This window comes from Ornithodoros turicata, chromosome 1 (assembly GCF_037126465.1).
Source record: "Ornithodoros turicata isolate Travis chromosome 1, ASM3712646v1, whole genome shotgun sequence".
Classification (NCBI taxonomy): Eukaryota; Metazoa; Arthropoda; class Arachnida; order Ixodida; family Argasidae; genus Ornithodoros; species Ornithodoros turicata.
This window is the reverse complement of record NC_088201.1, coordinates 70,052,992-70,068,316: the sequence shown is the minus strand read 5'-3', so window position 1 is coordinate 70,068,316 and position 15,325 is coordinate 70,052,992. Positions and strand designations below refer to the sequence as shown.

At 43.4% G+C, this 15,325-nt stretch overlaps 2 long non-coding RNA genes across 2 annotated transcripts; one reads left to right on the top strand and one right to left on the bottom strand.

Moving 5' to 3' along the window:
- The first annotated feature begins 2,017 nt into the window (after positions 1–2,017).
- LOC135378380 (uncharacterized) lies at positions 2,018–4,258 on the top strand. The gene is made up of 2 exons (XR_010418340.1): positions 2,018–2,171; positions 3,354–4,258. It is a non-coding gene; the product is annotated as an uncharacterized LOC135378380 (long non-coding RNA).
- A 3,864-nt stretch (positions 4,259–8,122) lies between these two features.
- Positions 8,123–9,577, bottom strand: LOC135400430 (uncharacterized). The gene is made up of 3 exons (XR_010424614.1): positions 9,519–9,577; positions 9,278–9,395; positions 8,123–8,298 (listed from the first exon to the last, which is right to left on the bottom strand). It is a non-coding gene; the product is annotated as an uncharacterized LOC135400430 (long non-coding RNA).
- Positions 9,578–15,325: the final 5,748 nt, after the last annotated feature.

Genomic DNA, 15,325 nt, shown 5'->3' with positions numbered 1-15,325 from the left:
CGGTTATGTGTAAAAATATTGTCAGTTTTCAGCCAAATATTCCTTGGCCGACGCCTATATGTAGACCACATTGTCCACTTTGAGCTAATGTTGTTTGGTCACGGGCTATATTCGGAGGGAGTTGCCCGCTTCCATCCGATATGGTTTGCTCCTCGGCTATATGTAGACCACATTGCCCATATTCAGCCAATATCACCTGTCTCATGGCTATATAACGACTACAGTTCTAGCGACCAGCGAATATTTACCGGTAGATGGCAACCTTGGACCAACATTTCCATGCAGCAACGATTATTGGAAGAATAACGGTAAACGCGTGGTTCTATATAGGACCCGTAGTTCCAGTGTACCGACAATAATGGACCAGGATAGTGTGCTGCCTGGGTGGTCCCACATGCATAAGGTTATATGCCAGGTTTTAGTGTTATAAATCGCAGTACTTAGCCGTTTCAGTTATTAACTCTTTTGTATTTCAGCTGTTATACTATTTGAGCTAAATGCCGACATTTCAGCTGTTTTATCATAGTCCACTCGTCCTTGACTCGTATGCAAGAGGGCCCACATCCTCGGCGGAGCTTGCAATAGCGAGGCGAATGGAAGTAAATCAAGGTCGAGTGAGAAAAGTCTTTCTGGTCAGTGAGTGTTGGATGACTCCAAAATGTCGCAACAAAGTCAATATTCATCTAACTCCATATACCAGCCTGCTGCAAAATAGCATCAATAATGCGTCGTGATGAACACATAACACGATATGCTGCGTTGTGCTGTGGTATGATAACATACTGTTTGTCTCACAATATATACACATCTCTGCATATACAGGGTGTCGCATGTGTTTTCTATGATTGTACCTCAGTAATTAGTCTAATTAGCTTAATTAAACAAAAAAATGCAAAGGAAAGGTAACTTTTTTGCGTTAATTGGAAAGCCCATAGCCACAATAAACCATTTCCTCACAAACACAGGATCTTTCACAATGCTTTCACAAAAAATTGACACCCAAAACACATAACAAGCGCCAAAACAACCGTCGCTTGTCAAGGCGCACGTTCGTCCAAGTTGCGTCCAAGTTGCCACGCCTAAAATATGGGGAGGACAAAACACAAAACAGCACATGACATGCGGTGATTATCAGTACCTCATGGCTACGAACACATAAGCTTGCGAAGACAAAATACGTGATTGCGCCTGGTCCCCACCCTCCTTGTTCTCCCCCCCCTTTTTTTTTTGTTCTTGTGCTGTCTCCATGCGCAGTGGGAGTGTCTTCGGACCGTACCGATAGTGCCGCCACTGCGAAACCCCAAATTGGAAAAATCCCATCCTTGGAGAGATGGAAAGTTTTCGGGTGTCAAATAATCTGGGAATAGTTGGAGATTACGATGATGATTGGAGTTTTAACGACGTACAAGCAACTAAGGCCATAGTGCGCCAAGACAAGAATAGTACAAGAAACTTTAAATTACGATTAGAATAGCATGTTGTAGCCACGGACTTTCTAATTAACTCAAAAAACGCTACCTTTCCTTGGCAAAAATTTGAGTTCAATTATATAATACTATTGAGTTCATAAGAATCAAGCTAGCAAAGTGAGGCGTAAAAACTGGCGACAACGTAAAAACCGGTGCTTAATATCTATAAAATCATGTCATTTAGATAGCAAGTATATCTAATAATAATAATTCGTGGATTTACGTCGCCAGTCACCTATGGCCCATATCTCTAAAAAAATGAAAAATCTTCCAGAAGGTACAAGGGGCTCATCACCCTGCAATGGGGCTGGGAGAGTGACAGGAAGTGTTTACAAAGTGACGTGACGTGACTATGTTCAATAAATGTGCAGGCGATGAGTATACGCAGAGTAGAGCTTACACCAAAGAAAAAGAACAGTAAAATATAGTTTCATGCACGATAGTCTTATCTTACATGTGGAGTTCCACGGCATTGTCTTTCAAAGGAAAACCCTGTGATCTATTGTATCAGTGTGCTTTGTTCACACCTCCTTCTCCGGTGGCTTGCATGGGTATTCCCGTGAAAAAAAGAAAAAAAACATGAGCATTTTGCGAGAAGTATAAATGCTCATAGCACACAATTGCGAACTCAGAACCTGCATCATATCAACATGGCACTGTTGAAGCTGTCCTGGGTATTTGTGGTGTTCGCCGCAGTCCTGGGTAAGCCACATTTTGAGTGTTTACATCATTATACTGTTACTTTGAACAGCGCAATATATGGTCTGTTTAATGTGTACTACGCAGGTAAAACAACACGTGTGGATTCATGGTTGTATTTGGATACTACACTCTTAAAAATGAACTTTACCGCATAGCACGCTCCTAGCCAAGCATGGCTAGGAGCGTGCTGTGCGGTAAAGTTCATTTTTAAGAGTGTACACGCTGAGTGTAACGATAAACCGATTTTTCCTAAAGTCCGTGTTAGCACCGCGAAGCAACTGTGGGAATCAGTGGTGTACAGACGTAGACAGATGGAGAGAAGACAACACGAATGAGTGGGGGACAGGCGCACATACGTGCTTACTACTACAGGCTACCGCTTGCTACTACACACTGAAAACTGAACTTCACCGCATAGCATGCTCAGCGCCAACAATTGTCACGAATGATATGGTTATCGCTTCTGATTCGAGGAGACAGGGAGGCGTACGCCTTTTTGTGTGAATTATAATATATCAAAATTGACACAAAAAAGTTCGTCGCAATGGTTGGTGCAGAGTGTGCTATGCAGTGAAGTTCCGTTTTCCGAGTGTACTACTGCTGCTATTACTACTACTCTACTACTACTACTAGTACTAATTCGTGACTCTACGTTGCGCGAGATGTATAATCATGAGCTATATGCCACAGCGTCTGCACCGAAACCCCACTACACGCTACCATATAATATACCGTTGTCTTGTGACATATTTAATTGCTTGGATTGGGGCCGAGTCCTTCCGCCGCAGAATCTCAGAAATGCCTTTGCTTTTTAAAATCCGCAGTTGTAGAGCGTGATCAAAACTGCGATGAACCACCATATTCAATTTTCATGAATACGTTCAAGCTTTCTGGCGTGGTGGAATCATTAAGACCCGGTTTCGCCAATGGCGATTAACTTTAAACCAAGATCAAGCTTCCCTTAAACTTGAAGATATCCGTCAATCCTTTCTCAATAACGTTAGTTAGTGACGTAAGGTGTGTTCCAGTAACGCTGGTTTACGCTAAAGAAGCAGAGTTGAGTCGTAATTTGAAGTTAAGGGACGCTTAATCGCGGATCAACCCCTAACTGGTGTTCGTGAAACTGGCCTTTGTCATCTGATTTTTGGGTCATCGTAATATTTTTCAATTTCATTTTTGCAGCAGTAGGAACAACAGAACTTGGAAAGCCCTCAGTATCTCAGCATGTGACGCAAGACAGCCAAGTGGATCCACCAGAGGACACTGAAGAAGTGAAAGCAGAGCTACCGCGATCACTATGGAGGCGTCAGATAGTCCCGATGCCACGCCCATATCTGCCTGACACAATACCGCACCCACGTCCTTGGCCACAACCCTATCCTCACCCGAACCCCTTTCCGAGGCCTCACCCGCACCCACTGCCCCCGTTTCCACGACCAGATCCCCTACCCCGTCCCTTCCCACATCCACAGCCGCGTCCCTTCCCATTTCCACAGCCGCGTCCCTACCCAAATCCAATACCAAGAAGGTTTCGTCGATCGCTGCCATTACCTACGGAGTTCGCTGTTGACAGCCGCCCTGTAGCTGATACGGACCTGAAGCAGGACACCACCAGTCAACACGACAGGCAAACTAGAAGCATTGTGACCCGTTATTGGAAGCTCCGGTGGCCGCTCCCATGCCCTCGGCATTAGTTTCCTTAACCCATCCCACTTCCACTCCACTTCCACAAGATTTAGACGCTCGATTTCGCTAAAAGAAGTACATGACCCAAAAGCAGAAGAATCTAGAAGGACGTTCGAAGACTTCGACGACGAGCAAGTTAAGCACAACGTTGAAGACAAGGCAGGCACAGTCCTGCAATCGTGGCGTTCACTCGCACCTTCCGAAAAGCGTACAGCATCTGCCCAGCTGAACGCAGTTGTGTGGAGCAAACGAAAACGTGTCTTCTTCCTACACTTGGCCCTCGCGTCATTGGGTAACATAGAATTTCTGTTAACGGAAGAAACCGACATATAATCTCGACACTCTGTTTCTAGCGGCGAGTCGTTTGCGTCACCTGTGAGAATAAAGTTGGTGGTTCACCAGCAAGTTTCCATGTATCCGTTATTGCAAAGGGAGTGACGGTGGCACTTATCTATCCATTCAGCTATATTGTGCCGGAAAGCTGGCACGTCAATAAATATAAAGAAAAATTATACTTAAAGGTCAGCTATGCCGATATCCCAAATAGTCGAAACGGTTGTGATATTCTGAAAGCCCACATCCAGCTCTCCCCAAAATACACCTTCATTCTCTCAGTTCGGTACAGTACCATGTCAAAAAAATAGGTAATTCATTCCGAAACACACATGGGCGCAGCCATTTTTATGACGTAGATGCACCCGAACGGGCATTGTGACGTGTACGCGCCTTCGTACTTGTCAGTGGATTTCAGCTACGGCTTCTCGCGGCTTCACATATCTGTGCTTGAAGATGACGGACAGCCGGGTTCCACCGTTCCGCGATAAGTAAACAGTGGAGCAGCTGCGAACTCATTCGCGAACCAACCTCTGTGCGATGTTGTGACTGGAATTCGTCGTTTGTGTTTTGTGAGCACGTACAATTTGTATCAAGTCGCGTCTGCGTTAGCCCCTTTGCAGCACTTGCCCATTGTAGAGACTGACGTTTCGACAGCCGTGTCAGCAAGAAAATGCCGACAGCGTTTTATTACTGCAGGAAAATTGTGCTATGTATTTGAGAAACCGCATACTGCTATGGGACAAGTTTTACGTACGATTTATCAATGTGCAACAGCGTCGACGATGGTATGTAACGACGAAAGACGTAAAACGAAATACAAATCACATTTTAAACTTTTTGTGGGATTCTGTGTATTTTCCAGAAGCTTTCTTTGAATCACACACTCCCATGTCACGCTGCGCTGTGTGGCACGCTACAAACTACTGCAGTTTATGTCTGACATCTGGATATTGTTTGTAATGAACACCGTCGCACAAAAACATGCACACGAAAGCTCCAGTAGCCATGTGGTTGCACACTATGCAGACACAAAAGAAGTACCAGAGCACATATTGCCACTTAGAAATGTGGTGTCTGAAGAGTTAGGGCATAGCATAGATCCTAGAAATCAGGTGCACCTTATCCTTCTGTAGAGTGCTCTTTCAATTCACAACTCAGCCCATGGGGTGTAAAAGTGTTAAAGGCAATTATGTGACTTGTCGTCTTGGGTGACATCACTGGCCAGCCTCGGGATTAATTCCGTGCTCAGGAATTATTGTACAAATCACTTTGTATGTAGGACGTGATAAGCAATATGTAAGTTGCAACCTTGTCTGCAGCATTCTCGATTGCCTCTTACCTTTACAGTTCGAGACACGTTATCAAACCATTTGCAAAGGGCACTCTTACAGGGGCCGTGTAACTTGAGTTTTTAGTTTATAAAATTTATAAAAATATAAGTATACAATATGTAATATGAAATTTATATAAAATAAAAAATAACATTTATAAAAGGAATTTATAAAAAATAAATAAAAAGACTTCATGGAAGCAATCCGTTAGCATACCCATTGCACATGAAGCACAATTATATATGCTTGGACATCATCTAATTAATCTTCTGAACCATATGTGTGGCTGCATACGAAATTTTCTATGCGCATCCTCTACCTTCCTATTCCTACATGTGCACACGAATAACAGTGCATATATGAGAAGTGGCAAAAAGCAACGCTAGACTCTACCATCATTGTGCCCCTTTAACTTTTCCACATTTATGTCTGGTGAACAGGGAAAATCTCACTAGAAAAGAAGACATTTGTGCATTGTTTGGCAAGCAAATAAATATATTTATTTACATTTTCCATAAATCAACAATGTTGTGACCTGGTGCAAATATTAATGTCAACAAGTAAAGTACTTACAAATTATTCCTATGTGCTCAAATGCAGATATGACAATTCTGTTTTTGTACCTCAGCACAGTACAGTTTCAAAATTAACAAACTGCACAGCATCAGCAATCTTAAAGTATCTGAAGAGGGGAATCACATAAAGCTCCAATAATAGACTATGCAAACAAAGCTAAAAAAAAACAAAGTACTTCAAGAAAAATCTGAATAATCAGTTGCCGTTGTGATATGTACTACTATGCACAGTTCATGAATGGAACATGTTACCTCATTGCATTGCCTCCATGTGAGCACCAGAACAGGCAGCTTTTTAGGTCGCTCTTTCCGTGTTTTTCTATTGTCTTTTTTTGTTTTCTGTTTTTGCAACAGCAAGCATGGCCATAGTGAATCACAAGCGACCAAGGACAGGATGAGACATCTACAATGCGACTGCTAGCTCTAAACTGATATATTTATTAGCAGACTCTGGAATATACACACATATGCTGCTAAGAAAATGACAATTTAACCAATATAATAACAGACAAGAAAAAGGGTTATATATCTTCCGCTCTCCTCATTCTATTTCACAGGCAGCCCTAGTATCATTCTGAGTGTGTCCGTGCGTTCCCTTTGAGATAACGTATCTCTGACAGAAGCAAATCCAACAGCGGACTGCTTACGGATGCAATTATCTTGGATTTCTCTAACCACTTGTTATTTAACCGCTGCCTTGAGCTGTGTGTTCTGGAAATTTAGGCAGCATCCAGAGTCCCTGCAATGTGTTGCCATGTTTCTCGAGGGCCTGTGTTTCAACAAACTACCCCATTTCAACACAGAAAACACATATTTGTAAATAGCATCTGTTGATTGCACTGTACATACCCCCCACATAAAGGATCATAGTGGATACTACATCTTGTGCGATAATATTAGGAACACAAAAAAGCTAGATTTGAAACCACCCTTACGTCGTAGTAGTAGTAGTATTTGTAACAGATGCGTATACGAAGAGGGGAGTCAAGTCCTGTAGATCACATAAACAAAATAAATGGTACCTGAGGAAGCGTGGACCTCCACGCGAAAGCTTGTACAAATTAAACTTAAACAAAAATCTTCAGTGTCGGCTTCTGTATTTTGTTTAGTAGTATTTGTGTGAAGCTGCGCCATTCCTGTCCTGCAAATAATTTAAACCATATGTTTCATCTGCCAGCGTGATGATCCCCTGAAAAGCAATTCACACTTGGCGGGAACTACCGATTCTGAAACCTATCCCTGACATGTGTAGCCATCAGGGAGGAAACCCAAGGGCTGCGGTGGAAACGACAAACACACACGGGCTATGTTCTCTCTGTGTATCAGCTGCTCTGGCTACTAAGAAGAACATGTTCCAAATTAATATAACATGGCTTGACATGATACGCCAGCGAAAGCTAACCAATAAAATTAGTAGTTAAATGTACAATACGTAAACACTTGCCATAACATGACAGTTTCTTTCCTGCATTTATGCGCTACCATTCAACCCACACAAACAGTGTACTGAATTTTTTTATAGCATTACAGGTTGTTTGACAGAACTTGAACAAGATTATATAGCACACGATAAAAGTAGAGTGAACATAATGTGCAGAAAAAATGGCTGCAAGCAAGTGAGCTGGTGAATATGATGCATATGTAAAACCCCGAGACTAGGGAACACAAAGGGACACGTTTGTGTCTGTCTCTTCGTGTTCCCTAGTCTTGGGGTTTTACATCATGGATAATGTGCAGGTTTCTATTCACGCTTAATGGCCGTAGCAGTAATGCATGAAGACTACAGCTAAGTTGTGTTGAGAAACACCACTTTATGTTTGCCATGTCGAAATGAAATGTACCTGACCTGATCCAAATTAACCGTTCTGAGTCTGGAACACACAAAGAGAAAAACGCAACACACGCCACAACATTAACCGATAGCAAATGAGCTGTAGCGAGCTCCACCTTGGGACAAAGTCAACAAGTAATTCACCAAAAGTCAATGAGCGCCTGAAGTGTAACATCTCTGACTGGTAGCAGGACGGTCCACGTTCAATTCCTGGTGCTAGCACTGACTGGCTTTTTCATGAATTATTTGTTGGAAGTTTCGATGTGCTTGAGAACCATTCGTCAACCATTGTATCCTCATGAGGTGATGAGGGTTTGTCATCCCAAAGAGACTCCCTTTCTGGCATGTGTCCTTATGGATGCTCATCACTGCAGAAAAAAAGAAAGGAAAAGCATTTAATGACAAGAAATGGATAGTCGCATTTACTGTATAATGATTGTGCACAACAGAAAGAATACTTTTGCACAGAAGGCTGTACTTCTTGATGTCTAACATCAAGTTACAAAATTCCAGAATATATGACATGTTGTAAGGTAGAGAATAAGTGGAGTTATTGAGTTGTCGAGTTGAGTTGAGGGGGGAGTTGTACCCCCTTTTTATTTTATTATATATGATTATATAATTATTTTTATGTCTGTACCACCCCTCGCTCTCTACATTACAACATGTTTTATATATTCTGGGATTTTGTAACTTCATGTTAGACATTAACAAGAGCAGCCTTGTGCACGAAAGCCTCGTCTCATTGAAATTTAGATGCTCTCAACAGTCTTCTTTCTGTTTTGAATCTCTATCGCAGCATACCTGCACATTGCTGTTCTACGTACTGTGACTTTGCAGTAAGAGTATGGACTTTGGGTAAAAAGTCTACACAGGTATTTTTGCCTATCGAACAGTATGTATGTATGCAGTATGCACACAGTATTTGTGCACCGGACCCACTAAAAATGTAGTGAATGTGGCATTGCCCACGGTAATGCACCAAGTTGAACACAATTATTGCAGAATCCAGGTATTTTAGCTTACATGTCAAGCCAGTACCACACCAGTATCCAGTGTGAAGTTGTGACAAATAAATAGTTTCCATTTTTCTTAGCTCTCAGAAAACAGGCAGTGAATTAATAAGAGTAGACAATGTTAACATGAATTCTGGGCTATTCTTCAGTTAAAGATTCACAGATAATAAAGGCACCTTTCTCAATGGACGTTGATGACACTGAAAATTCTAAAACGTTATCAGAGGCGACATCAGCTTCGGTGTGTCAAAGGATTGTTTGTCCAACAGTAATCCAGCTAACAGTAACAAAAATGTGCAAAAGACAAATTAACTGCACTAATGTAACGTACCTTCTATATCAGACAGTGAAGCTTGTAACACCCCATCCACAGGAACCAGTGTCCAGACACAAAAGTGCTTGAACTGGGAGATAGCAGCTAATCGGAATGGCGACCTTTGTTTTCCACCCTGAAAGCATAGGTTGTAACTTTGAGGGCTGATTTAAAAGTGGTGTCAAGATGTCTGCATGCGAGTGCACATGAAAAGTTGCACATAGATGAATACTCAAATTATAACATCATATTGTCATACCTGTTGGTGGAGGTGGACTGCAACTAACGTGTCAGCAATTTCTTCATGACCAGATGCAACCCAGATCATGCTTCATTTCCGCCTTCAGCGTGTACCTGTGGTAATTCAGAAGTTAGATTATCAATAGTACTATTGTGTTGTTAATCGTTGTTATATCAGAGTAAGCGCAGTAGGACAGCTGCACAATCGATTCATTAAGCTTGCTATTTTTTATATCTGAACCTCGACTTACCTTTTTTTGCTCTCGTTTTTTGCCTTGATCGTCCGTGGCACGTTCAAAATGTTATGCGTCGGGCACCTCAGATTTTCATCAGACGATTTCGTGCCGAGATTCCAAATTGCCTCTGGAGTCGCGCGTAACCTATGATAACATTCGTGGACGAAATCCTTGCAATGTAAATTAGCAGGCACCACTGTCAGCCAAGAGCTTCGCACTGCTTGGTCTTTTGGCAGCTTATAATAGGTAACACTTGAATGCCCTGATGAATTGTTCTAACAGCGTAGCACCGTCGCATATTCGACAACTTCGCCGTGGCATATTCACGAATCATATCGCTCCAGCCCATAAAAGGCAAGGTCAGAACAAGGAAGTGCACTTTCCAAACGACGCTGTGCCAAAAAAAAAAAAAAACATTCACATGCTTTGTTTCCGGCTTAGCAACAACATAACAGCTGTTCGCTTATGTACGATGCACAGAGGAGGAAATGAAAGAAGCCAAGCAGCCAAGCCAAGAGTCCATGCAAAGCCAAAGACAGATAAACCGCGAGCAGTGACGTCGGTGCGCCCGTGCGCAGGGTTTGCCGACGGTCTGACGGCCGGGCGTGGGAACTAAAAAACTGTTTTCTAAAAAACTACGAACAGTTCGAGCAAGATATTTCGCACACATATTCAGTGTTCGGTAATGAACACACAGCGCGAGTATCGCTCAGTTCTGCGGCACTTCAAAATCGGCATATCTGACCTTTAATGGGACGGTCGCATTCGTTCCAGTCAATTCCGAAACTATAGTGTTATTCCTTTCCTCCTAAACCAATGACCACGTTAGAGAAATCCCCACGTGGCTTAGTTTAACAGTTGTTCGACGGAATAAGCCACGTCTCGATTATCCGGACATCTCGGGAGTCATCTCTTTTCGTCCGGATAACCGCTCCAAGCAAACTCCTGGGGAAACCCGAAAAGTTGGGATACCTCTGTATTGCTCCAGAAGAAACAATGAAAATATTTTCGTTCAAAAATTTATGCGAAGTGAGCTGCTTCAAATTAGTAGGCACGCGCGTGACAGAATTTTGGTCACAGCCACGGCACCAGCTGCGCCACCCTGCTGTTCAAAGAAGGGTAATGTCTCCGAAGGATGGTCCCGCGCACATGTTTTTCTTCTTGCAAATGCCTTTGGCATAGACCAAAAGAGGGGCGATGCTTTCAGCCGGCCTGTACATTGACGTTCATATGTCGATTTCTTGCGTCCGGTGGGTACAGGGCATTTCTTCCGCTTATCGTGTACCATCCCTACAGGGGCCCACAGGTCCTTGAGGATCAGGTGCTCTACAAGTTGGATGTTGTCAGGAACTCTGACACTGGGCTCTCAGCCGCCCCGGCCAGGATCGTCCTGCACTGATGTACGGCCGTCTCAGAACCGTTTGCACCACTCAAACGCTTTGCTGCGGCTAAGTGTATCGTGGCCAAACTGAGCCTGAAGTCTTCTGTGCATTTCAGATTACTTTACGTCTTCATTCACGAGAGACTTCATGACCATTGGCTGTTCTATGTGCGCGCTCACCTCCTTGTCGGCCATCTTGTCTAGCACGTGTCTTCTGTTTTGCACAAACTGTGGACCACTACGTGGTGAGCGCGGAGGCCTGTCGCGTGTGAAAATGATGAAAAAGAAGTAGCGGGAGCCATTTGTACACTCAGGAGACAGAAAGTCCTGGTTTGACTTGAACGCCCCTCGTAGTAGTATGGTTATCCTTCTAGTTCACCATAACGGTACTGCCCCTCACAGACCAATGACCCAGACACTCTTCTGATCAGGCATTATTCTACGTCACCATAACAGTACTGCCCTTCCGTGCCGTGACGTCGGCTGCTGCGACTGCCGAATCCGGAAGCCGAGCACGTTGCTCTCGTGTCGCGGCCGGCAGCGGATGATCGTTGAGATGCATGAAACGAAGCGGTAGGTCGTGAGTGTTCTGGAGGCCGTGGATAGCGCAGGTCGGTTCCTGGAAGCTGTGAAGCGATGGTCGGTGGGCGGATGGAATAATCAGTAAGCGGTCGGGTCGTTGCGTGGTCGTTCGGATCGGTAGCGTAGGCGGAAGCGGGACGGGAGCGGTCGGTGTGTCAGTCGAGAGGCGAAAGGCGGTCCTGATGTAGTCGTGATGAGTCGAGTAATGGCGGTGGCCTCCAGGGATAGCGTGTCGTGGTAATCCTCGTCGATGCTGTCGTCAGAAATTTGGGATGGTGAAGAGACAACGGCGTTAAAAAAACAGACAGGACACAGATTCAAAATACATACATGACAATACATATAAGACATTTATTTATTAACAATACTGTTAGCCCTTGAAAGGCTGTGCGCGTCGTTAGAAACAGGCGATACTACATACTACATCACCCTACTACACCGAACAATACTGCATCGCCCCAAAAAACGAAGAACAGGTGCAGTGCCCGTCTTGCTCAAGGAGCCAGGCAGTCCCAGAGAACTACCCATACGAAACATTCCTCAGAAATCTTCATTGGGTTCTCAGTACCATATGACCCAAGAACTTACAACCCGCTCCTACAGTACAAAGGAGCGACACACTTTCGTGACGGTGACGGACATACGCCATCCAATATTTTTTTTAATTCCGTGTTAGCGCCGCGAAGCAACTGTGGCTATGAGCGGCGTACAGACGTGGACAGATGAAGAGAGGACAGCAGGAAGGAATGTTAGTATGCGTCCTGGGCCGACTTCAAGGGGAACTGTGCCGCCATTCGTCTAGAAAGTCTTCGGAAAACCCAGGGAAAACCTCAGACAGCAGAGCCGGTAACAGAATTCGAACCCGTGTCACCTCCCAGTCTCGACGTGGAAAGCGATCACTCTAACCACAATGTCACTGGAGCTGGTCCAATATTATTTGGTCGACAGCAATATGTACACATTGCACCATATTGCATTCATATGCATCCCTTGGATGACCTACCGTGGAATAAGCATATTGAGTCCATCATAAGTAACGTAAACCGTTCTCTCGGATACATCAGACGTAACCTTAAAATGGCACCAGAGCGCGTAAAACAGTTAGTGTACACTTCCCTAGTCCGTCCAAAATGAGAATGTGCCTCAGCCTTGTGGGATCCACCTCAACTTTACTTGTCCGCTAATACGGAGACTGTTCAAAACAGAGCCGCCAGGTTTATAGTTGGTGATCTCTCACGTTCGTCCTCAGTTACCGCAATTAAACAAGAACCTGTGCTTCCTGACCTCGATAAACGGCGTTTGCTTGCGAGGATATCAGTCTTTCACAGGTTTATTCATAATGTTCCCCCTGGTATTTCTCCTATAACTCGAGCTACTGCAATTTTTCCATGGTTTGACCATCAATTTAAAGTACAACGCTACGATTGTCGGACAAATATGTTTTCTAAATCATTCTTCTGCAGGACATCTCTATCGAATGGAACGATCTTCCCTCAGAATTAGCTTGCATAACTGGTCATCCATCGTTCCATAATCGCATATTTGACTTCATAGGCATCGATTAAGTTCCATATCTATATTGTTCTCATATTGATGTGTTTTTGGAAATATCTTTTTTCTATGTATTGTTTTCAAATTGTTGTGTTTTTTTAGACGTTTCCTTTTTGCTTCGCAATTCCGTGTACTTTTCATGTTTCCAAACATTGTATTTGGTGTTCTTTATAGTAAGTGTGTGCGTGTATGTGTATACCAATTCTTTGTGTTATTCGACTCCTCCATGTAATATGTCTCTGGAGCTTTGGGGTATCTTGAATAAATAAATAAATATTACCAGTTTTCAGCCAATATTCGTTGGTTGATTGATATATGTAGACAACTTGCCCATTTTAATCCAACATTGTTCGGTCGCCGGCAATATGTAGACCATATTTCCAACTTTCGTGGAATATTATTTGGCTGACGGTTATGTGTAAAAATATTGTCAGTTTTCAGCCAAATATTCCTTGGCCGACGCCTATATGTAGACCACATTGTCCACTTTGAGCTAATGTTGTTTGGTCACGGGCTATATTCGGAGGGAGTTGCCCGCTTCCATCCGATATGGTTTGCTCCTCGGCTATATGTAGACCACATTGCCCATATTCAGCCAATATCACCTGTCTCATGGCTATATAACGACTACAGTTCTAGCGACCAGCGAATATTTACCGGTAGATGGCAACCTTGGACCAACATTTCCATGCAGCAACGATTATTGGAAGAATAACGGTAAACGCGTGGTTCTATATAGGACCCGTAGTTCCAGTGTACCGACAATAATGGACCAGGATAGTGTGCTGCCTGGGTGGTCCCACATGCATAAGGTTATATGCCAGGTTTTAGTGTTATAAATCGCAGTACTTAGCCGTTTCAGTTATTAACTCTTTTGTATTTCAGCTGTTATACTATTTGAGCTAAATGCCGACATTTCAGCTGTTTTATCATAGTCCACTCGTCCTTGACTCGTATGCAAGAGGGCCCACATCCTCGGCGGAGCTTGCAATAGCGAGGCGAATGGAAGTAAATCAAGGTCGAGTGAGAAAAGTCTTTCTGGTCAGTGAGTGTTGGATGACGCCAAAATGTCGCAACAAAGTCAATATTCATCTAACTCCATATACCAGCCTGCTGCAAAATAGCATCAATAATGCGTCGTGATGAACACATTACACGATATGCTGCGTTGTGCTGTGGTATGATAACGTACTGTTTGTCTCACAATATATACACACCTCTGCATATACAGGGTGTCGCATGTGTTTTCTATGAGTGTACCTCAGTAATTAGTCTAATTAGCTTAATTGAACAAAAAATTGCAAAGGAAAGGTAACTTTTTTGCGTTAATTAGAAAGCCCATAGCCACAATAAACCATTTCCTCACAAACACAGGATCTTTCACAATGCTTTCACAAAAAATTGACACCCAAAACACACAACAAGCGCCAAAACAACCGTCGCTTGTCAAGGCGCACGTTCGTCCAAGTTGCGTCCAAGTTGCCACGCCTAAAATATGGGAAGGACAAAACACAAAACAGCACATGACATGCGGTGATTATCAGTACCTCATGGCTACGAACACATAAGCTTGCGAAGACAAAATACGTGATTGCGCATGGTCCCCACCCTCCTTGTTCTTCCCCCCCCTTTTTTGTTCTTGTGCTGTCTCCATGCGCAGTGGGAGTGTCTTCGGACCGTACCGATAGTGCCGCCACTGCGAAACCCCAAATTGGAAAAATCCCATCCTTGGAGAGATGGAAAGTTTTCGGGTGTCAAATAATCTGGGAATAGTTGGAGATTACGATGATGATTGGAGTTTTAACGACACACAAGCAACTAAGGCCATAGTGCGCCAAGACAAGAATAGTACAAGAAACTTTAAATTACGATTAGAATAGCATGTTGTAGCCACGGACTTTCTAATTAACGCAAAAAACGCTACCTTTCCTTGGCAAAAATTTGAGTTCAATTATATAATACTATTGAGTTCATAAGAATCAAGCTAACAAAGTGAGGCGTAAAAACTGGCGACAACGTAAAAACCGGTGCTTAATATCTATAAAATCATGTCATTTAGATAGCAAGTATATCTAA